The sequence below is a fragment of the Protopterus annectens genome, chromosome 7.part1, assembly GCF_019279795.1.
Source record: "Protopterus annectens isolate FY-2018-M chromosome 7.part1, PAN1.0, whole genome shotgun sequence".
Lineage (NCBI taxonomy): Eukaryota > Metazoa > Chordata > Ceratodontiformes > Protopteridae > Protopterus > Protopterus annectens.
In genome coordinates, this window is record NC_056740.1 from 174,491,789 (window position 1) to 174,519,293 (window position 27,505).

A 27,505-nucleotide genomic window follows, 5' to 3' on the forward strand; every position below is an offset into this window, starting at 1 on the left:
CTTGTTTTGTAATATGCTGCATCTGTGCTTGCTCCCTCTTTAGAAATGCTATTAGAGACTCAGTTAAACAGGTGATCCTTGTATAGGACTCGCAACAAACAGGCCAATTAGGTTAATTTAAAAAACATGACATAAATAAACAGTATTTTACCGGTTCTGTGCACCATTTGCATGAAGGCAACAGCAGTAGAAACAGATGATGTGCTCAGAGGTCCAATTCCCAAGGCACTTAAAAAAACTGTGACATTGATGTGTCTGTCAGAACAACTGCTTATGTGACAGGTTGCAAAGAAAAAGTAAGAAATTTGGGGTTAATCTGTATTTAAAATTAATTGATGAAATTTAGAAACTAGTACAAACTGTCTTATTTGCTCATGTTCATGCAAACTACAGTATAAGCAAACGCTGCTACAATTATGCCAAGATGGCAATTACATAAGGAATTCAATGTCTACACACAGAGCCTGGGTGGGCTGCTGCAGTCCCCAAAGATACTTCTCAACTGTCTCTAATTTTGCAAAATGTCATTGATATTGCTGCTCACATTTTTCTCTGTTGATTATAAAATTATTGATTTTCTTGTAAATCACTGAGAATAGGCTTTGATTGAAATAGAAACTGGTTTCATAGCCGATGTCAAAAGAAGCCTTTAAAAATTTTTTTGAGTATCAAAGATGTATGCTGTGAATAATTGTAAGAGGCTGAGTCACAACTTGGTGTGCATGTGTGTGTGTGTGTGTGTGGGGGGGGGGGGTTATTGTGGAATAGATTGGATCTTTAAGATTCCTAGACATGAGGTTTTCTAATGAAAATAATCGGGGGGGGGGTTTATTGTGGAATAGATTGGATCTTTAAGATTCCTAGACATGAGGTTTTCTAATGAAAATAATCAGAGTGCTGCTATTTTATAATACGATTAACGGCATTTAACAAAAATATTTGCTTTGTTTTTATGTTGTTTAGAAGCTGTTGCATATATGGAACACAAAGTGAAAATAGCTTGAGAAATATTCCCATGGGGAATTCTCCACAGATGAAATAGTCATCAGTTGCTAAAGAAATATGTAAATGAGGTTAGTTTACAGCTTTCAATATTGACTGTCACGTTTTCCTGTTTTGAATTTAATTTGTGTCACTTGTAAATGTTGTGCAACAGAAACCTAGATTCTACTACTCATGATCCATGTTGCAGCGGTTCCTCAGTTTCCCTAATCATGAGCATTTGACAAGATCATGCGGGCAGGTGGCTACCTCAGATGCATTTTTCTTATGCTCTGTCCATTTAATGTCCTGTTGCTTCTGCAAACAGTTGTCATTTAGATATTGTTTTTCCCTTGATTTTGATGTGTAATGCTTGTGATATCTGAACATTCAGACTATAGATTTTGGTAGATATTTTTTAAACTTGTGTTTCTGAGTGGTATCCAAAAATCCTTATGGAAGTTTGAGTAATTATGCTACTTGGCATGTAAATGTTATACTAATTAAGTGTGATTTTAGAATGGATGTCTGTACTTCATTTTTTTAAACTTGTATTTCTGAGTGGTGTCCAACAATCCTACTTGAAGTCTGAGTAATTATGCTGCTTGGTATGTAAATGTTACACTAATTAAGTGTCAAGGTGTTTGAATGGATGCCTTTATCTTTCAAGAGCCTTTGTTCATATTTTTGATATCTGCAGACTGAGAAGTATGTGCCAATGCACTTGAGCCAAGAAGATGAGAGCTATGACATGAGGTGAGGATGGTGCCGCAAAATAAATGGGAAGCATAGCTCTGTCAGCTGTCCCTAATTTTCTGGAATGGCTATGATTTTGCTTTATATCAATGGTCTAGTCCTTGTACAAAATCATTGAAGACTGCAGTAGCTAAATAATAACAGCCATTTGAGTTTCAGAATTCAGATTCTTCAGAAAATGCATGCTAATTGAACATCTGTTATTGTAGCATCTTTTCAAGTATAGAAGAACAATATTTAAAAATCTGTCCCCAGGTTTGGGGCTTTGCCCCTGATTCTTAAGCTAAGAGGTTGAGAACTGTTATGGGAACCAGCCGCTGCAAACTGTAGCAAAATAGAGCAAATCTTCTCACAGTCATTTTTGCACTGCGGTGTGTGCGTGTGTGTGTCTGTCTGCCTGTTTTTGCACAGTGTGGCAGCTACTTTCTCCTTCCTGATACATGAAATGTTTTAGTGCTAAAGTAAAGAATTCTGTATAATGGTTATTTCATAGGTTCATAGGTTCATAGGTTCATAGGTTCATAGGCTGGTACTAGGCTATCAGCCCTAGGGCCTATACAAGCCTAGCCATATCAATTCCCTGGCTATTTCTTCCCACATTATTTACTTTCCTGGACCCCTGTCTAGCAGGGCGACTGACATGATCCCTGGGGTGAATTTCCTTTCTCCCATCCAATCGTCAAGGTTCCTCTTGAAGAGGTCCAAAGAGGCACTCTGCTTGACATGTATGGGCAATCTATTCCAGAGTCTGGGGAGTCTCTGGGTCAGGAACCTATCCCTCCAGCATGTTTTGTTTATTGTGATGACAAGGTTTAGATCCCTGGAGCGTGTAGCTCTGAGGGATTGGGATTTCTTTAAGTGTAGCATGTCCAACAGCTCTGGGTTTGACATGGCCTTGTATGTTAAGCAGAGATTGCCTCTGAGTAGACGATATGCAACAGAGTATAGCTGGAGTTTTTTAAGGCGGTCAGCGTAGGGCATCTGTTTTAGGCCTGTGATTCTTTTAGTGAGGTATTTCTGAGGCCTTTCCAGTTGTTGCAGATGTCTTGAGAGGTACATACCAAATGGGGCATTGTATTCTATAATGGGTCTAATGAGGGATGAGTACAGTGGGACAATGACCTTGTTTTTTCTGGATGAAAAGCCCTTCGTAATGAGGTGTGCCACATAGAAGGATTTCCTGACTGTTGTGGCGATGTGGTTATCGAAGGTGAGACCACTGTCCACCTGTGTCCCTAAGTCTCTTATCACACTTTCTGTGTTTAGTGTACTGCCACCTATATGGTAATTCATGGATACATGTTTTTTCCCAAAGGGGATAACAATACATTTCTTGGCATTGAGCTTGAGCCCATGGCTCTGGCACCAAGCATCTGTTTCTGTAAGGCCCTTTTGTAGACTATCCACATCATTTGAGGATTCAATAATGGCTCCCAGTTTGCAGTCATCTGCAAACTTTGTTAGCCAGAGTCCCTTAGTGTTGGCCTGTACTTCAGAGAAGTAGATGCCAAACAAGAGCGGCCCCAGGACTGAACCCTGAGGTACTCCACTTGTCACTTGTCTGGAGCTGGATTTGGAGTCAGCTACTTTTACAGTTTGGGTTCTATCAGTAAGCCATTTAGCAACCCATTGGGTGACATAGGGATTAATGCCCAACTTAGTAAGTTTATCTATGATTCCAGAGTGGGGGATGGTGTCAAAGGCCTTGGCAAGGTCTAGATAGGCTGTGTGGACCACCTTACCCTTATCCATGGCTCTGGAGACTGATTCAAAGAAGTCAATCAGGTTCAGGAGACAAGATCGGCCCTTCACAAACCCAAACTGGGTGGGGTCCAGTGTTTGAAGGTTGCCAATGTCTTTGTTTATAAGTTCCATGATAATATGCTCCATGGCCTTGCAGATAAGGCTTGTCAGACTGATGGGACGGTAGTTTCCGGGATCCAAGGTGGATCCCCCTTGTGGATTGGGATAACTGTAGCTCTGCGCCACTCAGTGGGGCACGAAACCTGAGGTGAGGCTATGATTAAACATGACACTTAGGTGAGGTGCCAGTTCATATTGTAGTTCATGTAGTACACAGCCCGGGATGTCATCTGGTCCCATGGATGCTGTATTCTTGGCTTTAGAGAGTGCATTTTGTACCTGTGTGGCCGTTATTACTAGAATTTGGCAATCTTCCGGTATTGAGATGGGCCATTTAGGGGGTGAGAGAGGGGTGAAGTTGGCACTGAATCGATCTGCCAGGATATTGGCAATATCCTTCGGATCAGTATATTTAATGCCATTCTGTTTTAGCTCAGAGCAGATCTGAGCATTGCCATTTAGATTCTTGACATAGTTATAGAATGCTTTGTGGTTGTCTTTGGAATCTTTGGCAATTTTATTTTCGTAACTAGCTTTGGAGGATTTTATGAGGCATCTCAGTTTCTTACTGAGGCTAGTACCAGGGATTTTCCTCTTTTCTGCAAAAGTTTCTTCCTTTTGTTGTAAAGTTTGTTTATGGCAGGGGACCACCAGATTGGCTTCCTTTTTTTGGATGAGAGCATTTTGGTTCTATTTGGGATGGCACGATTCATGCATGAGTGGATGTGCTCATACAGTGCCTTAGTGTAGGATTCAGCAGTTGAACTTTCCGTTCCCGTCTGCATGGGTGTCATGAAGTTTGTCACTTCTGACTTGAGTAGCATGAAGTTGGCTTTGGAGAAGTTTTTTATGGTGGTTTCTTTACTGGGGGGTTGGGATGTGGATGTTAAGGGTGATTAGCTTATGGTCAGACCTGACTAACGAGGGGGTGACCATAGGTATGGAGCATTGATTTCCCATGTTGGTAATGACCAGGTCTAGGATATTGGAGCCCCTGGTGGGACTATGAATTAGTTGATCCAGGGCGTTGGAATTTATGAATTCCAAGAACCGTTGCACAAAGGTGTTGGGACATGAGTAGTTTTCCCAGTTAATGGCAGGGTGGTTAAAATCACCCAGTATTAGGGTGTTTGGTTCTATCTTAATATTTTCCAGTATGTTTAGAAAGGTGTAGTGAGAATCTTGGGGTATGATGGGGGATCTGTAGCAAGCTACAATTTGGATTGCAGTCTTACCTAGTGTTAGTTGCACTTGGAGAATTTCAGACACATTGTGTTGGCCAACTAGCCTGGTGGTGTGAATATCTTTGGTGAATATTGACACTCCTCCACCTTTAGTGTTTCGGTCTTGGTTTGGTGGCCGAAAAGTGTGGTAAGAGTTGTAGCCTGGTATTGCAGGGGTGCTCTCTGGAGCCTTGAACCAGGTCTCAGTTACTGCACAGATATCGATGTTCTCCATTTTTAGGAGTGCCTCGAGAGAGTACATTTTGAGGTTTAGACTTCTAGCATTGAGTAGCATTACCTTCAGATTTTGCATGCTTGTACCTGTTACGGTGGTGGTTTTGTCCTTTGAGGTTTGCCTAAAAAAGGCACTATAGGGGTGGCAAGAGCCTTAGCCAGTAACCTGAATCCCAGGGGTGACAGGTGCAGACCATCTCTGGCAAAGCATCGTGGTCTGTCAATCATGTCATCCCAGGCAGACAGATACTGGATCCCCTTTGAATGACACCATAAGCTTAGCCAATTGTTGAAGTCAATCATTTTATCCTTATATTGTGGTATCATTCTGGGCGAAGATAACTTTCATGCGGGGAAATATTCAAGACTACTTGGAAATAATGCAGAATTTACTTGAATGTCTCTGCTTTATCATACAAATGCATTTTAAAATACACGCTTAAAGCAATAAGGAAGGTGAATCCAGAAGACCATATTTGTTTATGTGTGTCTGTGTAATTCTTTTTGGTACCCTTAAATAACAAGCTGGGTGTTGAGGAAGAGTGGGTGAGGTGGTCAGTGAAATTCTGCTTTAAGTTCAAGTCCTCCACTGAGAATGAGAGACCTGTCATCTCCCCCAGGCACAGATGGCAGGAACTTCTCAGTGCGACTTAATGGTGTCTCCAGTGGTACAAACCCACTCATGACCCTGAAGCAGGCTACCTTACTGCATATATGACAAACCATTTTGGTGACCCTATGTCATACTGGGTCATTTGTCCAATTATGGCCACTGACCTACTCAATAAGGTCCAGCCAGACATGGTTTTGAAAGACATGGTCTTTCTTATCAATTTGGAGCATTTGCTGATCATGTTTACAGATGGCCTGCAAGAAAATGTCATGCTCTAACTTGAAGACCCGCCCTTTCTTAGGGTTATGTACCTGTAAGTGTAAATATACACACAGGTAAACTGTTAGCATGGCATTCCTCTCCTGCCCACATTTCACTAGCAAACAACAAAGTTGATTGTTAGAGTTGATTCCCACATGAAGAACAACATGCTGCCTGTTTAGGTGCCTGCCATTCATTGGCAGTCAGTATGACATACTAGTATGCATATTCATAACACACAATAAGCAGTAGCGCTAACCTGCAAAGATGAGCTTGCTAAAACACAGCGATGTCTTTAGCATGCTGTGTAGTCTTTATGTCAAGGGCTCACAACAGAACAAACACATACTGCTCCCAGCAAAGTTATGGATGGATAAATTGTGCTCTCCATACAGCCTGTATATCCTTGTGAGTGTCACAATGGTATAGGAGCTAACAGTGCACATGACTGCCATGTTATGTCTCCCACCCAGTCCATGCCATTGTGAATGACAGCCAAGTTTGCTACTCCATAACTTTCGACCATTGGTGTAAAAACCCTTGCCTCAACATGTCTGCAATACAACAGTATGATAAAGCCTAAGGCAGCCCATCTGTGAATACATAGTGCTTCCTATATGTGCATATGTGAAGGGCCCCCACCCAGGCCACCCAGGCCAACTCAGGCATATAGCAAAAATATGGATTTATTACACCCAGATATATAGCTGGCATTAGTAGTGCCTGTGGATACTTTCTGTAGTGGTGCCCCAACTCTTTGGCTATTCATTTGAAGGGCAAACAAAAAAAATCCATGTTCTGGCACACCAACCAGGTGGCTAGATACACATCTCTTCCTCCTGCCCAGCTCTTCAATGGAAGAAAAAAAAGTCCACAATCAGGTACCTCGGGCTCCTGAAATGCAGGAGCCAGTCAGGTTCCATATCTGTGCCCTTCTCCTTACCTCAGATTTTACTAAAGGAAAACAAAAAAGAAGCAAGCAAACATTTTTTTTCTTTTAAAATGTAGAAAACTGCTTGACACAAATGTAGTAAGCTACAGTTTATACCCTGCACGGAGCATTACAGTACTCAGGTTTTAGCAACCTGCTTGTTATAAATGTAGCAAACAGTTGATACAGTTTATACCCTGCACAGAGCACTACAGCACTCAGGTTTTAGTTTAAGAAAAAAAAGAAAGCTTTTTCTTTCTTTTAAAACTATAACAAATTGCTTGTTACAAATTTAGCAAACAATTGATACAGTTTATACAATTTATACCATGTAATGAATTAAGCTGGAAGCCTGGGTTCATTATTTCCCCATAAGTTATCTTAGATTTTTTTAAACAATCATTTGATTCAATTATGACCTGAATGAAAATCATGAGTAAAGAAAGAAATTCAGTTTTAACTTATTTTTCCTTCAAAGAAAAAAATATGTCTAAAGCTTAATGTTCAAAGCTAACAAAATAGTAGTTCACAATAAACTTTTATGACAAATGTTTATAAAAAATGTACAAATCGTATGTAGAAGTGTCTATCTCCCTCTCCAAAACAAGATATTACCTTCTGTGTACCCCTCTGATATTAGACTGTGATGAAAATAAAAGTACAAATAGCCATTGGAATATATAATACAACTCAGCATTAGGGGGAGGAAACCAAGAGCACCTGGATAAAACCCATAGAGATAAAGAATACATACAGACTCCCTGAAGAAGGAAACACAACCAAAACTCATCCACAGAAACAAGCCCTGTGAGCTGCCAATGCCATTTGTTGCACACTGTGGCAATGATCTGTTGCTTTCATACACATCTTGTCCAGAACAGAACAGACTTATTGTCTACAATGCTAATGTCTGTGATGGAAAGTAAAAAAAAAAAAAAAATGACGGCCGACTTGTTACCTTTAGATACACTGCAGTCCCTTCCCCTCTCCCCACATTTTCATCGCAGACAGCCCCCAACCCAACAATTATAACAACTTTATTCACAGCGCACAACTTAGGTTCGTAGGTTGGTACTAGGCTATTGGCCCTAGGGCCTATACAAGCCTAGCCATAACAATTTCCTGGCTATTTCTTCCCAGAAGACTTCTGAATGTATTAAAAACCAGACACAATAAAGTATTACAGCTGACTTCACATAAAGTTCAAATAATCACTACTTAAATCGATCAAGTGACAGCAGGATCAGTTACTTATATTCACCAATAGCGCCACATTTTGGCTATATTTTAACACACACACACACACACACACACACACACACACACACACAGCAAATTCTATGGCTTTGTAAACTTCAGATGCTTGATTCTATGGCTTTGTACACTTCAGATGCTTGACTGGGATCAAATGAATGAATAATTTAAATACATACTGTTTTTAAAACCATATACTGTGCAACTTATTGCAAACCCCTTGTACCTGCACATACATGCACACACATGTACATGACCAGCAGTAGCTGGCAGTTGTATGATGACGATGACTGCAAACCTATAAATAACTATCACATAGAAGTGCATCTTCCTATCTCATTATTGACAGAATATATTATTCAAACCACCGGCCCCCCAACACACACACACATGCATTCCTCAAACTCTTAAACCCAAGGACGAAATATGAGGAAAAACCAGACACATTCTGTGAAACCAGAGACAGATGACAGCACAGAAACACACACACACACACAAAATACCCACTTTTATAATTGTGACTATATACTCCATAAGAATGAATAAATATGTAAAAGAATGAACAACTATGCAAATCAACTGCCACGCAGGAATGTGTCTTCTCAATTTACTGCTTTAAGAATACAGATTGCAAACAACTGCCTATTGCCTGTTAATCACACTACCCCCTTCCACATACCTCCCAACATCTTAGCTCAAGAATAAAGCATACAAAAAACATAATCAGGGACATATATTGTCTTTCAAACTTGGTTGCTAGAATAACAGATGTTGAATTACAATGTTTTTTTCTGTCTGAAACTCTGTTTCTGTTATTAGTTTGTAGTGTCTTCATTCTTCACGAATCACACAGAAAAAACACAGACTTTTGCAAGGAACAGACTAAAATATGAGGCTAAATCAATAGACATTCAGGGACAGTTCAGTGCATTTATGCCACTGCACATACACACACTTATTACTTACTTTCCTACATACTAGATAAGTGACACAAGTAGGGCTTGTTAAAGTAGGTAAGTAAATCAATAAAGAAAAATGCTGGCTCGTACACCAATACTTTACAAATAATCCATTACTTGTATTGTTTTCTTTCATTTTCAGACGGCCTTAGTATGAGCCAATGGAGAATGACTCAACTGTGTCATACAGCAGCCTAATGAGCCAGTCACCTGAGGCAGTATGAGCCAATGGAGAATGACTCTTAGCTGTGTCATACAGCAGCCTAATGAAACACTTGTTTTTTTCTCATGCTTCTACCTACTGCAGAAGGCAGAAAGAACTGTATAAGGTTTTCAAACCTGCCCTGCTAAAAGAGTAAGCCAATTTCAACTTTTTTTTTTTTTTAATAAACTACATAAGGTCTGTGAACTCTGCACATGTGCATGGAGTTCTCTAGTGGCAACACTAAATGTACCAATTTCTAATAAAAAAAAAGGAGAAAGTTAAAAAAACGATATACTTTTTTTTTATTTGGGGGTGTGGGGCTGCAGCCCAGCAGCCAGTACCATGAGCCGCCTCTTTGCCTATCTCTCTTTTACATTTTTATTTGATGTTTGTTGTTTTATATTTCTGCATTTCTGTTACTATTTTATGCAATCAAAAGCACAGCTGTGTTTTTGGCTCAGCAGCAGTCCCCGCTCCATTGTCACACCCTGCCTTCTCCATCTCGGTCTCCATCTACCTCCATACCTGCTTTTCTCCTAGATAATATAACTAATTTCATTGTGGTGACCTAGATACTTCTTTGGTGGTCTCTGGCAGTAGATCAACATGAGGAGGGGGTGTTGTCACACATAATGGCGATGCCAGATGTACATCCCATCAGGTTAATGGGCAGACATTAGAGGAGGTACTCACATAGCTGGACACCCACATTGGCTGCTTGGAAAACATCATTATCATTTGACTAATAGATTTGCACTTGTGTCTGGCACTGTTCAGTTTGCCATTGGATATAGAGACTCATGAGGAAGGCAGTCACAGAGGGTGCTGATCTCTGACTCAGCCAGTATGAAAGAGAGCTGTCACCCCACTCAGTCTCCAGTAAGGATGCTTTCCTTTCTTGTGTATCACCTGTCTTTCATTTTGTAGTCCAGTTACCCTGTCATCAACTATCAGTCTGTGTCATTTCATTTTATTTTGTATCCGTGTTTCTGCCAGCACCTCTCCTTTTGGTTTTTGTCCATGTTTTGTGCTTTGTGTTTCTATGTGTGTACCTGTTTCCATTCCTATACTCTCTTTCCTTCCCTACTTTCCTCTTCCATATTTCTCCTTCTGCCCTTCTAGAAAACAAAATTAAAAAAGAATACCTGTCCCCTCCCAAAAGTATATTCCCCCATTGCCACTCTTTCCTTCCCTGTTTTTTTCTGTATGTTCCTCTGCTTTATCTTCCACCTTGCTCATTATCATATGCTCCACCTTGCTCATTATCATATGCTCCACCTTGCTCATTATCATATGCTCCACCTTGCTCATTATCATATGCTCCCATTTCCTCCCCATTTATATGAACAAAACTGGTAGGAACCTTTCAAGGAGTCTCATATTACAGCTCTCAGCAATGTTTGTAGCATCATGACCATGCACTTCAGCACCCACATACTTGCAGAAATGTTACACATACAGTATTGCTGTTCACGATTACTTTAATCATAGCCATGGTACACTTGTATAACCAAAAGTAATGTCATTTACATGGGTGAATGTCTTAATTAATTGATAGTTGAGGAACTAAATATCTCATATTTAAATGGTAATTACCATACAGCTGCATCTGGCTATTCAACATCATTGCATTAACCATTAGACAGCCAGTTTAGGAATATTCCTGAATCCTATAGAATGATTTCATGCTAATACCTGGTGCCTTGATCTATGCACAAGATACTTTTTTGGTATGGTGACTTAAAAAGACAAAAGTAGAACATTTAATTACTACTTGTTTGTACTGTATAAGCTAATATCAATGACAACAGTTTTAATTGCACAAATAAGTTTTTTGTTGTTGCATTTATTAATTGGATGAGAATATCGGTTCAGTGCCCTTTTTCCTGAAATAACCCAGGGGCCATAAATGCAGCAATCAAAAACTGAGTGCATAGTAGTCAATACATTCAGAAATCACAGTATCCTAACCAAAGGACTAAACACATCATTAAATATAGTAAATTACAGTGCAGTTGAAATACAGAGGATGTGGATTTTTTTCAGATGATAATACTATGAGAATGATACTGTGAAAAAAAAAAGAAAATCAAAGCTAACAAGCATATGTTGTTCAGAGTATGAACAAATCAGTAGTCTATTAGATACAATATACTTGCACATAGTGACATAGGCTGTTATGTGTCTCTGTACAATATTGTTAAGTTAGAAAGTAGAGACGTAACAAGAAGGTAGAGAAAGAGATGTAAGGAATGGCGTTTAGGAGACTGGAGTTTTAAAGTGTATTAGTATATCATCCATAACAATAATACACTGTAAATGCAGATGGAAAAACATAAGGTCATAAAATATCCCAAATACATTATGATAATGAGAATGAAAAGCCTTCTAAATGTCGCATGCTATCTTTTTACCGTTAGTCATGTTTGTAACAATCCCTGGTATCACTTCTTTATGGAGAAACAACATATCACAAATAGAGTGACCTTTTATCCCATGAACACCTTCCCTTCCCTTTAACAATCTCATTACACCCTTCATACACCTGTTTAATAAAAAAAAACCTCATGCATGTTTTCTAATCTACATTGCATAAGACTAATGGTCTCCAAATGTTCAAGTCCTGTTTAACAACCTTCTTTCTCCATATATATAACTCTGTAGATATCTTCCAACTGTAGCTATAAATGAAAGCATTAATTTACAACATATAAGAGATATTTTGGTAACATACCTTTATAAAAAAACATACACCATACTATCTCAACAGGAACCATGTCTGTGCGATGTTTGCCAATCACTTTCTGCAGTTCTTCTAGTAAATGGTTGGGTTAATAAATCACAGTCATTTTTCATCAAATAGGGACCATTCCATTACTGAAAACTATATGCACCTTTAAGTTTGTACATACCAGATAAATTAACTTTCTTAACCTGCAATGTTTCCCGCTTGTCTATTCATGTCATCTTTCACCATCAAAAGGAAACTGACCTACCTCTGCAATGTATTAGCTAAATAAGAATTTGCCTCTTCTCTTTTACCCTTAATAAAATGTTGTCAGAATAAAGATTCCCTGTCTGATTATGACAGGAAATATTATTGAACCCTATTGTAGTATGATAATAGGTGTCCATGAACTTTTTTTTTTGTATTATGTACCAGCTTGTGCCCAATCAAAAGAAATAACTGTTCATATTTTTGGTAGTACACTATCCACTAATCAGTCCAGGAAGGATAAAAGCCTTGTAGTAGGATATGCACAAAATAGGAATTTCCTTTCCTGTGGCATAACTTTTAAGGATCTACAAAATCTTGTCAATTGTTTTCATCCCTTTCCCAGTCTGCTAACAGCACCATTACAATTGCAGAATGCCTAAATCAACCTGTGATCAGAAAAACCTCTATCTGTACTACTTCTATCCATCTCTTTGCAACAGTGAACTAGATATAAAGTAGTCTATCTCTGTGACATGTGTATCTCTCCTATACAATTGGAGTTAAGACTTAGTAAGTTATTAAACTGAAGTCTGTCAGACAGACGTGTAGTATTCTAACATCCTGAATGACCTTACTAAGATGTATCTGTTGGTCACGGTTAAGATTCGCTCACTACCGCAATAGCTAAATTTATGCTTAAATAAGAAGATAGAGCAGAGATCATTTACCAAACTATCCTTAACATTAGTACTAGCATAAATTACTATTAATTATTATTATTATTTCTGAACTAACTTTACAATCCAACAACAGAATTCTATTAGGGTATATTAGCCCTCTATCTAAAATGTGTGCTGTCCAAAGACCTACGTAAAACTGCAGTGCCAGAATACATCTAGTCCCATGCTTTAAACTATACCCTTCTCTAGTGTGCTCTAGTTTGTTGTCTTTGCTGTGTATATAACTGCCAAACATCTAATTAACACACTCTGCAGTGCTATCATATGTTTCACCAATGTAAAGTTGAAAATCATCTCACATTGTTCAGTGCTTTCTTCACCTTAATAAATAGCATTTTCCAGCTCACCCTTTACCCTTTTTGAGCCTTTTTTCTGTGACATTTTTTCTGTTTTTTAATTCTCCCACTGATAGAATTACTCCCTCCAATTCTTTAGCAGAAACATTTTATACATGAGTACTAGCAGCATCATCTTTCCCCCATATTACTTCTTTAACTTCTTCTTCTTTAATAAATTACCGTGCACAATTTTTATTTCCACATTTAGAGCAGTCTATAACACAATTTTTAATACTATGAACAAAATGTCCACATTGTTGACATTGCCTTTTTGGGCATAAACTAATAAGGTGTGAGGTATCGCCACAAAAGCAATACATAATAGGCATTCCTACATAGTGCACCATGCCTTTCACATTCAGTACATTTATCACATAATGAATAGACAGTACTTTTTCATGTTCTAGTAATGTTAGCCATATTTCCTAAGCCCCAGTCTATATAACTCTTTCCTTAAATAATGGGCAGGATTCACGAAGGCTTGCACGGAGTGTAAGAGACGTGCAACACTCCATGCAAGCCTCGCGATCCAGGAACAGCCCTAAACTCCGTGTAAGAGACCAGCTAAAACGACTCTTACACGGACTGGGCATGGACATGCTAAATACCTCACTTGCATCCGAAAGGTATGCAAATGAGGTATAATAGCGATCCACGAAGCAGAAACCAGTCCGTGTAAGAGACGTTTTAGCTGCAGAAATGTACTCAGTTGACAACTGAGTACGTTTCTGCAAATTCCACAACGGAGCCATGTCAGCTCCAAAAAAAGGGTGCATATGACTCAGGCAGCATGCCAATGGCCAAATATGTGGCCATTGGCAATATAACCCGATGCCAAAATAATAAAAATATAATTTTTTTTTTTCGGCGTAAACCCAGCGCAGCCCCGCGCAAACGGGCTGCGCTGTATAAAACATGAAAATGAAGGTTATAAACCCACAAATGTGGGTTTCATGCAATACATGGAATGACAATGCAGGGACCAGCAGACCAAAAACAACATGGCCACCATGTAGTGGTTGCTAAGGGGGGAAGCTGAGTCTAAGACATGTAACTAAGCATTAGTAGGCAATCTCATGTAAATGAGGGTTAGGATACTGAATCTCACAGTCACATAGCAAATGAGCACAGTCTGAGTAGTGTAAGAGATACATAAGGGGAAGGAATAGAGTAGGAGATAGGTGACATCACAGGGGGGAATGGTAGAAAGAAATGCAGTTCATTGGAGGCCAGTGTAACATGACAGATGACAGGCACAGATCATGGAAAGAGGTGTGCCACTAGATAAGTCATGGAAAGTCAAGAAATGGAAGGTGTACACTGTTACCTACACCAAAGTTTCTTGCTGGGCGTGCATGCGCACGTGTGTGCGCCATGAAGGGCGAGTAGGGCAGTGTGCGCTCGTGTAAGGCAGACTGAGCTTGTGGGAGCGTGTTGGGAGATGTTTAACACTGTTTGCGTGGGTGTGTGCGCGTGTAGGGCAGGCTGAGTATGTTGGAGGCTGTTGGCAGATGTGTAACAGTGTTTGCGCGGGTGTACGCGCATTTTAACCTGAATAAGTAGATTCTTAACCGTGTAAGCACGTGTGCGCGCGTGTAAGCCACTGTGAGCGTGTTTCTGATGGTATGCACGTTGCTCCTCCCTGAGGAAACAGAGAGGAAAAAGGAAGCAACAGAATTCATAGGAAGCTAGCAGGGATAACTGCTGAAGCTAGCAGGTGAAAACAATTAGAAGCAGGCAATTACACAGGCAGAATAGTAGCCCAGCCCAGCACTTAAAACTCTGCAAACAGTAGTGCAGGATGTTTCCCTTAAGAGACACTGCAAGACAGGAGTAAGCTAATAGAAGTGAAAACTGAAAAAGCTGAACTCAGAGCAGAAATGTTAGGGGCTGCCATAGCTGTCATAATGAGACATAGGCGACTTGCTGAGGGTGGTGACAATGCAGATGGTGCCAGACAACCCACAGTGAGGAGAAGGAGAAGAGTGTACAGGCCCAGGGTCACCTACCACGGGTTACATGAGCTGGAGATAGTAGAGCGCTGTAGAGTGGACAGAGAGCTCCTGCAGCAAATTGTTGAGCTGTGCAGGCCACACCTCACACACAGAACCAACAGAGGGGAACCCATCCCAGTGGAAACCAAGGTATGTGTTGGCCTAAGAATACTAGCAACAGGTACCTTCCAGAGACCAACTGGCGATATGATGGGGATATCACAGGCATCAGCCTCCAGGGTACTGCACCAGTTCCTGGATGCCATGTTAGCACATGTCGGTGATCATGTATATTTCCCCAATGCCTGTGAGGTATTGGCCAGCAATATGCATCTCTTCCAGCGAATAGCAGAATACCCTGAGGTACTGGGTGCAATAGACTGCACGCACATACGCATCAAAGCACCAGCCAGTGAGCGGGGTAGGGCCTACATTAACCGCAAGGGCTTCCCCTCCATCAACTGCCAGGTCATGTGTGATGCCCAGGGCATAATAATGAATGTGTGTGCTGGCTGCCCTGGGAGTTACCATGATTCCCACATCTGGCATTTGACGCAGCTGTACCAGACATTTGCCAATGGGGACATCCCACACGGACACCTAGTGGGGGATGCAGGTTATGCACTGGAGCCGTGGCTGATGACACCCATCAGAAACGCACACACACCTGAACAGGAACGCCATAATGAGGCACACGCACAAACACGTAATGTAATAGCGCGTGTGTTTGGGCAGCTCAAGTCATGGTTCCGGTGTCTGGACACATCTGGTGGAGCCTTGCAGTACACACCAACTACATGTACCCAAATTGTCATGGTATGTGCTATGCTACATAATATGATCTTGTGAAAACAGCTGCAGTAGGACTAGCATAGGGCCAGCCCAAACAGCCCCCACCATTGCCAAGGCCATCACAGGCAGAGCGTGACTCGGAGGAGGAACAACCTGAGCCTTCCCCAGTAGGCAGAAGGAGGCGTGCTCAGTATGCCCTGGCCTTGGCAAAGAGGCAACGCATAGCACATACACTGGCTCAGTAGGAACCCTGGGAATGATACACCCTCTGACTCACTCAAATAATAACATGGATGCCTAAAATGACATGACCTGCTCACAAACATGTACAGGGAAGTGTAATATGCGCATCCGACAGAGGCAGCCCTGCAGCACCACCTGAGGCATGAATGCCATGTGTTAAGTAATGTAACACCATGTACTATATGCACACCTGAGCACCCTGACTAACATCCACCCTCACCAAGCATGAAGCCACAAAATGACGATGGGATGATCAAGTGCAATAACTGGCTAAAGTAATGCAGTTAGTCAAAGGGGAGCCAATGTGTTTCAGGCTGGGAAGACATGCGGAGCTTGACATGATGCACCACCTGCTAGGGGTGGCGTGCACCTATCACGCCATGCCCCATGGATACTGACAAAGGCTGTCAGTACCCACAGCATGCCCTGAATAGGTAAGTCTCAAAACACAAACCCGCCTTCATAGGTTCTACAAGGGATAGGAACCTAGATGTAATGCTACCCAATGACAGATGTATAAACAGCAAGATGTGTGCAGTGTAAACGCACACAGTATGGAGAATGTAGATACCAGTCCTGTAATACAGAACTGGGTCAAGGCTCACATCAGCACCATAACACTGCCAGGTCACACCTCATACTGTGCTGTACAGCTGCAAAACATGGAACAAGATACAAAAGGAGGGTGACTAGCAAGAAATGGTAAGGATAACCACACCCCCATGTTGGTACCACAACAAGAAGCAGCATGGATTAGCCATGGTCAAATACCAATGGTTAAAACCGCCTCCCAGTATATAGCCTGCTGCAGACTACTGTCCTAATACCAGGAACTGCACCTGGCCTATGTCGGAATACATGAATATATCAAGCCCCCCAAACCACATTATATTGCTTGACTGAAAATACCCAGACATACACTGGGAGCATTATACTAGCACCAACACAGTAGGGGAAAATTACCCAGATTCCATAAACCAAAATGCCCAGGAACAATGTACTACTCCCACAAGAGGGGTAAGCATACTGGATGTGATAATCAGCAACATGTGTACTGGATGGCAAGATGAGAAGTGTACCCCTCACTGGTAAGACATGACCATAGAGTAATCACACTGGATATACACATCCTGACCCCAGTCCCTGGCCAGAATACCACAGTGAAAAACATGTGTAAAGCATAGGTTGCAGCCCTCAAAACCGATGTTGAATCCACAAAAGGCCCTGTGCAAGTGCAGAATATGGGACACACCACAGAACATGTTATACAGGCATTCCATGAACACAGCCAGGAATGCTTGGAGTATGCAATCACAAATAACAACAACACACAATGCCATACACGCAGGCATCTGGCATGCTGGACTCCAGCCATTACCAAACCATTGCAAGAGAATGAGGAAGCTACCACATGATAGAGCAAACATTAAAAGGGAAGTAATCACTGACCAGTAGTATGGCAACAACATATGTCCACACATACAATCCACTAAGTCCAGCCACAACAAGTAGAATCTGTGAATCCAGAGGCAATGTGACACCAGTCCCAAGTACACAGACAACCACAACACCCCCCAATAAATACAAATATATGTGATAGATGCATCCATGTATCCAAACCAGAGGTTGAGCTCCACCATCCCAGTACTGTCAAAACTAGTCAGGAGGTGAAGGTAACCACATACACCACAAACCCAGTCCCATATAAACCTACCACAACTGTAAACCAAACACATAAACACAGACAAATATTCCTGGAGGCCTGAATTACAAACACACCACACCAACAGAAGCCTCCAAAGCAGATCACAAGCAACCACAACCTTCAAACATAGCACATGCAATGAATAGTACGCAAAGCTGGTGTGCCAAACAGTCACAGGCCAGAAGGAGAAACAACATGCCTGATACAGTCGTAATAGGTGTCTGTATAGGCAGACACACTGCTGTCCACTCACCAGACTGAACAAGGGAAAGGGTAGACTAAGCTGCCTGTAGGCTGCCACAAAATGCCACATAACACAAGTACGCAGGTCACCCCAAAGCAAGCAGAAATATGATGCACTCAATGTCCATGCTGGTGTGAATTACCTGAGATATACCTCCCTGGTCAACATCAAAAGAGACATGGATGGTCCCTCTGAGTATGTACCCCAGGGCGGTATGACACTGGCCGTGTGCAGCATCCAACACTCACCAAGAATGATGCCACAGTACAAACACAGAATGCTCATGTTTAACAGCTGGCACAGTTACAGCTGTCAGTCCAAGAGGGTCTAATGTCTGTCTGCTTGAGATGTCAAGCATGACAAGCCATGCTGCTGTTCCAGGGATGGCTTGCAGCTGTTACCCGTGTGCGTCTGGATACTGGATAAGGCCTTTGCCGCCTCCATAGAGCCGTATGTAGGCAAGGCCAAAAAGACTACCCACCACCCTAGAAAACATAAGTGGTAGGAAACATAAGGGTAATGCTGACCAATGCCAGATGTGTAAACTGCAATATGCATGCCCCTGAGGCACTTCCCATTATGGAGAACATTGATGTCTGTGCAGTGACAGAAGCCTGCTGCAAGCCTAGTGATAGCACACCAGCACTACTAGGTTATACCACATATCATGTGTTATGCCCCCAACACCTGCACCAAAACATCAAAGGAGGGGGAGTATCCATATGCAGCACAGACACCCATATTGCCAGGTAACTGACAATGCACAAAGCAGCGGAGACCACCCATGTGCACATAACTGTAGTCAAAACTGCTGTACAGTCTGTAGCATGCGACAGACCACACTCTCACACACAAGAACTCCACCCAGACATCCGAAGACACTGGACAGTATGAATGTCCCACCAAATACCAGACAAGGTACACACAAATTACCACATAGGTGTCAAACCATTATGTATGCAAGGAGTAATCAGGAACCTAGGGACACAGGTCGACATTAATCTGTCATGTGACACCCACAATGCCAATGTGGCTATGAAGATTGTCGATACTGGACACTGTATCATGAAAGGATTCACATCAACATCAACAGAGGTCACTGTGCCACTGTACTGTTCGCTTATCAGACCCATAATCTAGTACAATGACTCATATGGGATGTACCGTACGTGACACCTGCAGCGGTTCCGAAGACCTCATAGTTACCTCACCAACAGGATAAAGGGTGTGAAATATATGTCATATGCTGCCTGGCTGTAGACACCCCAGCTGACTGCAGTCACACACTGCCTACACACAGGCATTGTATGTCTGTTGTACAAGGCCATGTCCAACACAGGAGTAATGGACATGCTACACCACAGGAAATCAAAGCTGTGAGAGTCACAGATGTCAGCCTCAACAATTAATGAAATAAGATGTGCTAAAGGGACAGATACATAACCCAGAGGCTCCCCACACCCAGAAACAGGATCCCAATCCATGGTAGGCAGAGCCCCTCACTGACACCCCTCAACAGGAATATTGCCAAGTGGATGGATGACCGTACATGTATACTGGGGGTCCTCACTGTGTCACAACCAGAGGCACAGTGAAGAACTTCATAAATGGCCATAATTGAACATAGCAAGAGGTGGCGAAAGACACACACACTCTGGCTAGGCTTACTAATGGCCTAGGGTGTAGAGCCTAGTATGAACCCATGAACCTATGAAGATACAAAACATACAGGACACTAAGGATAATCACAAGGCTTACCCAACTGATGGTAGGAACCATGTTGGGCATCCACAGATATGCTCCGAATCACACAGATATTACAAACAACATACCAAACACACACACATATTGCTAACATACAACCTGTCAGGTGTAGTGCAAACACCCCCCCCCCCCGAGTGCAAAATACCTATCCCAGCAGACTGATGGTCCCCTGACATTGCAGATGCTGAGGTAACAGCCATCATCTGCAAAGCAGAACACACAGCAGCAAAGGTATGTGATGGTGTCCTGTGCTGAGGCCAACATGGACTCCAAGAATAATGGAATGCCAAATCACACTACTGCCCAATGTCAGCCTTACCACAGGATATGTACCCAAAGAGCAGTGTACAACAACAGTGGTCCAACATAACAAAGGTGTTGCCTGAATGGATACTCCAAACTACCACCCCAGGATCCTGACAAGCTTGTTCTGCACAGCTATGGAAAGGATCAGTATGTACCGCAGACAGAAGGCTATTGTGGACCTACTGATACTGGACCCTACACAGTGTGGCTGTTGTAACTGCAGAACCTGCCCCTAAACATGTCTGACCCATTTGAAGCAGTCATTAAGGTCATTGATGAGGGCAATGTGGTCCACACAGCGTAGCTGAACTGTGCACATGCTTCTAGACAATACCGTATGAGTTCAGTATGGATATGTTCAGCAGCTTAAATATATACCCCTATGTCAGTAGAGGGGTTGCAAACCAGACCAAGGACAGAACTGACATGGTCAGACATACCGCATCCATGTCAGACTACAAAGCGGATATGAGTGGCATCCCACAAGGCCTGGTCTTGACCCCCCCCACCCCCGTTCTATAGATATGTCCCATAGGTATAGGCCAACATGGAAGGACTGTGACTGAACATGTATGCAGAGGAGTACAACAGCCCACCATATCTGACCCCCAGCTGACACAAGCAACCCACAAAAGGGCCACCTACAAACAGACAACTGTAGCCATAGCCATGTCAGCAAGTTAATTGCAGAACTGTGTATAGACAACCACCGTGGATATACAATAAGTGCTCACAAATTACCACACATGTGTTAACCCATGAGGTACCTAACATGTAATGTGAGACCTGGGTACAAAAGGTGATAAATATCCTGCACTGGACAAACATGTGGCTGTAGTGTTCGCAGAAACATGTACCATATACCCACCCAAACATGAAGGTTGGCAGATGTAGATAAGGGGAACTCACTGTGGCTCTGCAGCCATCCTCCATCAGCGTCACAACTGACTACAATAGCCCCTGTGGGATATACCGCAGCAGACACCTCCATTAACTGTAAAGTCCACAACAGTACCCCACCAGGGGTAGCAAAGAGCATGAACAGATGCCATGTGTTGCCTGAGTAAACAAACTGCAGCCCCACACACCGCCATCCTTCCCAGCTACAGGAAAGCTGTGCCTGATGTATGAAGCCATGTCCAACCTGGAATGAATGAACATGTTGCACCTTGTACAATCTGAATGGCAGTGAGCTATGCACATGAGAGACCTGAACCCCAGCACTGACATGCATAGGACAAGCTGTACAGAATGATCCATAACACAGAAGGCACCCCCACTCTTCAGTAAACTCCTGGTACAGGTCAGCCAGAGAGCCACATATCGACACCCCTCAAGAGGAATCCTGATGAGTGTATGGGAGATGGTAGGCTAACCCTGGGTATCACTGTTATGTCAGAGGTAGACGGAGGCACAGTATACTAACCATGACATATGTCATGGCAAACTCCAGTTACAATGTGTGTCGAAGGACAAACACACCCTGTGACTAGCATCAGAAATGGCCTAGGGAACATTGCTAGTGTTTGCCAATGTCCACCCATGTTGTGGAATACACTAGCAATGTTGGACAAGCCTGGTGTAGGTAGTCCATATCTGAACATATTGTAACATGGTCATATGTGCACAACTGGCCCCTACACAGACTGTTGTGCTCACTATGAAGATGTCAAGCAGTCATAGGACTAAAGCCCAGGATACTGTCCACCACAGTGAAAGTACTGAACCAGTACACTATATGGTACTACAGTGTTAGGTCATTATGAAAGGATGTTGAGAGCTGTCTGCAAAGTATCCCATGCAATCCCTGCAGGCACAGTATAATGCCTGTTGTGGCAGACACGAAGCAGTTGGCCAGTTAGTACACAACATGACACCCAACACACAACCATAAACGTGAGATATTGTTGAAGTTCACACACACCCAAATATGTGGTGGACTTCAGAGTGCAACATATGGAAAGCTCACACTTGGCATGCTCGCACACTTTGATAAATGAGGCATATGTCAGACAACATGCCATGGAAAGGCTGAACTGGGCATGCTCACACACTTAGGCCATATCTCCGTTTAGCAGTTGGCCACACATATCTGGTATTTGTACGTGTCAGTCCAGGAACCAACCACAACACAGCAATCAGCCCAGTGCACACAGTAAATGACTACAGAGACATAAGTGATATAGTGGATCGCCGTCATATGCAAACATCTTCCACAGATACACAAGTTCATCATAGGAACAGGGAATGTTATGGCAATAAAGACCTGCAAACAGTAGAACAGCACAGCAAATATTGTGCATCCGACAATTGAACATATGGGTGTAGAGGTCAATACTAGGCTTGTTGCCCTAGGGAATGACAGCTCAGCCAGAGTGTGCTTGGCATCTGCATCCCCAGGATAGTAGGCTACTGTGCCACTGTAAAGTAGGTCACAGAAGGCAACATGTGAGGCTAGTGAGCTGTGCCTCTGTCAAGCAGGGGCACCGTGGAGGTCCCAGGGATTGAATGTGCTAAGCCACAGCCATGTTGTCGGTGTGTGCTGTGAGAGGGTTGCTGAGGATCCCTGACAGTAGGTGTCCGTCAATAACAGACTGAGGGAGCCCTATCTGCATTCTCTGGATGATTCCACTGTCAACACTGTGTTGTAATGAGTATGTGTGAATGAAGTGCCGTGCGGAACTGTTCACAGATGTCCTCCTCTGTGGGCTACAGCTCTGCAATGTATTAGGTCACTCTGTCTGTTGTAGGCGCATATATGGCTGGTGTACAGCTGACAGGTGTCTTGTTGTGGAGCAGTCATGGGTATATGTGGGATAGCATGACCAATGCAAACCGTACACATGCTCATAGAATGCAATTGTCAAGGATTATGCTGAGTGGCCAGTATAGTCCTCCAGCATGGGTCCTCTGAAGTCGCCCACCCCAGTCTACACAAGTGTGGAGTCTGCTTGTGCTAAATACAGTTTGTGTGCAGTGACAACCTTGCCTGGGGTGGAGATGGGATATGGATGTCCATGGAAAGGTGGGTATGGTCAGATATCAACAATGGTGGTCTACCTCTGGTGTGGAACAGTGAGTACCCACGTTGCAGATGGACAGGTGCAATATGTATTCCCCATGTGGCTGTGGTGTGTGGTTCTGCCATAGCACATGGACCCACAAATTGTAGTGGCTGTAGGGTAAAGTGGTAGAGGCCTGAGTAGTTCTCACACACAATATGCCTGTACCTGATGTTAACAACTGGAATGGTGTATGTGAACACCTGCATATCCTGGCACTGTTCCCAGGGAAGCTAAGTGTGTGTCCTGGATGTGGGTGTGGTGTTCTGGACTGGTTGTGTTGTGTGTTACAGGTCCTGTGGTCCCAAAGCATGGTATAGAACATAACCTGCCAGTGCGATGTGCATATCTGACCCTGACGTAGGTGGCTGCAAATGCATATATATGCTATCCCCCACCTGACAGGTAGTACTACATGTACATACCTCTGTAGAAATAAAGATGTTAGCACCCTATAAATACTACAGGTGCAGAACAGATGCCCATTAATTTGGATAGTGCGCTCTGCTAATGCGTCTCTCTCAAGTGTCATAATATAGTTAGGTAGGGGTTTGAATCCTGCAAATGCTCAGTGTGTGGGCGAGTGGGGTTTGTGTGTGTGAGAGGGAAATGTCCCTTTTGGCAACTGGGAAAACACACTACAAAACACTGATGATGTCAGCACCCTATAAGTACAGCAGGAGAAGGGAAACCTCCCAGTAATGCGAATAGCGCGCTCCGCTAATGTGTCCGTCTCGACTGTCATAACATAGTTAGGTAGGGGTTTGAATCCTGTACATGCTCAGTGTGTGTGGAGGGGGTTAGTGTGTGTTCAAGACTGTTTGAAAGAAGTATCCCTTTTGCCAACTGGAGAATACACTACAGGATGCACATTCCCCTTTCTAAACACTGATGATGTCAGCACCCTATAAGTACAGCAGGAGAAGGGAAACCTCCCAGTAATGCGAATAGCGCGCTCCGCTAATGTGTCCGTCTCGACTATGATAACATAGTTAGGTAGGGGGTTGAATCCTGTACATGCTCAGTGTGTGTGGAGGGGGTTAGTGTGTGTTCAAGACTGTTTGAAAGAAGTATCCCTTTTGCCAACTGGAGAATACACTACAGGATGCACATTCCCCTTTCTAAACACTGATGATGTCAGCACCCTATAAGTACAGTAGGAGAAGGGAAGCCTCCCAGTAATGCGAATAGCATGCTCTGCTAATGCGTCTGTCTCGAGTGTCATAACATAGTTAGGTAGTGGTTTGAATCCTGTAAATGGCAAGTGTGTGTGTTTGAATGATGGGGGTTAGTGTGTGTGCAATTCTGTGTGAGAGAAATGTCCCTTTTGGCAACTGGGAGAACACACTACAGGATGCACATTCCCCTTTCTAAACACAGATGATGTCAGCACCCTATAAGTACAGCAGGAGAAGGGAAGCCTCCCAGTAATGCGAATCGCGCACTTTGCTAATGCGTCTCTCCCGAGTGTTGTAATGTAGTTAGGTAGGAGTTTGAAACCTGTAAATGGCATGTGTGTGTGTTTGGATGTGGGGAGTTTGTGTGTGTGCATTTCCGTATGAAAAACATGTTAGCTTTGGCAATCAGGAGATCACACTACTTGATGCACATTACCCTTTCAAGATACTAATGTTGTCAGCACCCTATAAGTACAGCCAGAGAAGAGGAAATATCTAGTAATCCGAATAGTGTGCTTCGCTAATGCGTCTCACTCATGTGTCGTGACTTAGTTAGGTAGGGGAATGAATCCTGCAAATGGCAAGTGTGCATGTGTGTGGGGGTAGTAGGGTGTGTGTAAATGCAAGTGTGAGAGAACAGATCCTTTTTGCAAATACTACAATACACCAGATGCTGCATATTCCCCCAGTAAACACAGGGGATGTCACCACACTATCAGCACAGCCAAACAGGGCTAGTTGGCTAGTAATGCCAATAGTGCGCTCTGCTACTGTGTCTATTACCATTGTCAGAGTACAGATAGGTATGTTTTGGGAACCCACAACTGCCACATGTGGTTATGTCACACAGTATGACCTTGTGTGGGTCTTTGTACATAACAATGCATGCCATTGCCTAAACCAGCAATGGCATTGCACACATGATGTATGTGTGACACATACACATAAATACCTGTGACCTGCAGTAATTACCATGTCTCACCCATGCCTCGAGTGGATAAATGGTATTTGCAATGTATACCAATATGACTGTGTCTTACTGTGCAGGGTCCGCATGTGGTATGTCTCTATACAGTGTGGGTGTATATGGTAAAATACCTACAGCAGGGGATACACATCTGGTCTGGGCCATATAGTGTACATGTAGTCGATGTACAGGTGCTGCATGTTCCCACCTGTTGTGGTAGTGGTAACATGTCATGCCACTGCAATTCAGTGACCACATGCTGTGAACCCTTCAACTAGTGTGTTGTAGCTACAGTAATGCTCACACACAATGTTTGGCTGGATGCAGTCCAGCCATATAAACACAGTTCTTGAGACTGTCATATTGCCAGTGTTGTTATGGAGGATAGGTGGTCTTCCTGTGTATGGGAGGGTTGTGTGTGCCAGGCTATGAACCAGATGGCAGTCCGACACACTGTTAGCTGCACATGATTAGACCCTGATGCTTTGTGCTGTGCCAACAACCTGGAGGTGTGTGTATCTGTGGTACCTTGGGATACCACCCCCCTGTCCATGTGTGTTACATGTGTAGGGGACGACAGGCATGGTATGGGGCATAACCTGTCAGTGATGGGTAACACCTGTGAGCCATGAATCAGGAATCTGGTACTGCACAGACATTGCAGTTCACCGTGCTGAGGACAGTGTCTGGTGCATGCATCTTCCGGTGTACACTGCTGTTGTTGTGTCCTAACCTGTGTGATACCCATGGAGGTGGCTATGTAAACCATGTCCTGCAGCATAAGGCAGTATGTGTGTACCAAGGAGCTTTGCCATTATACATCGGGCCATGGGTGTCACGTGCAAGATGACCCTTGCTCATCATTGTGGCTTCCCTAGCATGTAAGCACACATTGACAGCCAGCGGATACCCTATGAATGACAGTGGAGACTGAGCATAATGTAGACATACAACATCCTTCCCACATATAGTGGTAGCATACCTGGTGTGGGTATGTTGGCAACCAAGATCAGGCTCATAATGGCCTGCGCCACATGCTGTGAGATCCATTCTATGTTCCCTATCACGTAGTCCAGGGAGGTATGTCTCAGGTCAGCCATACTGGCATGGTCAATGAGTGAGTCATATGTGTCCATGCTTCTGACTGACCTGTATGCATGTGTTCTGTGGTGGACCATAGTGCCCCTGAGGCATATCACTGTGACCTTCACCAGATACAGCCTGTTGAGCGGGACCCCAGTGCAGCACCCAAGACAGGTACCTGACATGTCTGTAGCAGGTGTGTTGTGTAGCCCTACAGGCTGTGAGTGTGTGGCACAGGGGATGTGTGTGCCATGTGTGGCATGTGCTCTGTTTCGACGGAACATATGCCTGTGTGCCAGCTGCGGAGGCGTGTGATGCTCAGGCAGGATGCTATTCTGAGTCCCCACATATGTCCCAGGGTGTTCAGCATGCTGTCAGTGCGTGTCAATGTCTGACTTGTATTGTAGTCACTGTAATATATTTTATTTATTTATTTATTTATCCTACATTTGTTGACCGGGATAGTCCGACTGGATGCATGTCCATTTCCAGGGGAAGCCCGGGGAGAAAAGCTACAAGGGTAAGCAGATACAGCATTACATAATACCAGCATTACATATTACAAACAGATTATTTACAGAGATTACATAAGTAAGCAAGTTAAACATGTTCCACAGGTTAATGTTAGTCCTGAGCACAAGTCAGGATTAAATTAAATTACACAGTAAACTGGTTCACAGATTTTACACATTCGAGTTAGCCAGGCTTGATACATTGACATAGCCAGTTAAGTGACAAATGTTGTTTGAGTCTAGTGTTAAATTGACCTAAGGTGGAAAGTAGGGTAATATCAGCTGGAAGTGGGTTCCAGGATCTACTTACAGAGTTTGCAAAGAGAGAATCACCGGCTGTGTTATTAAATGTGCTAGTC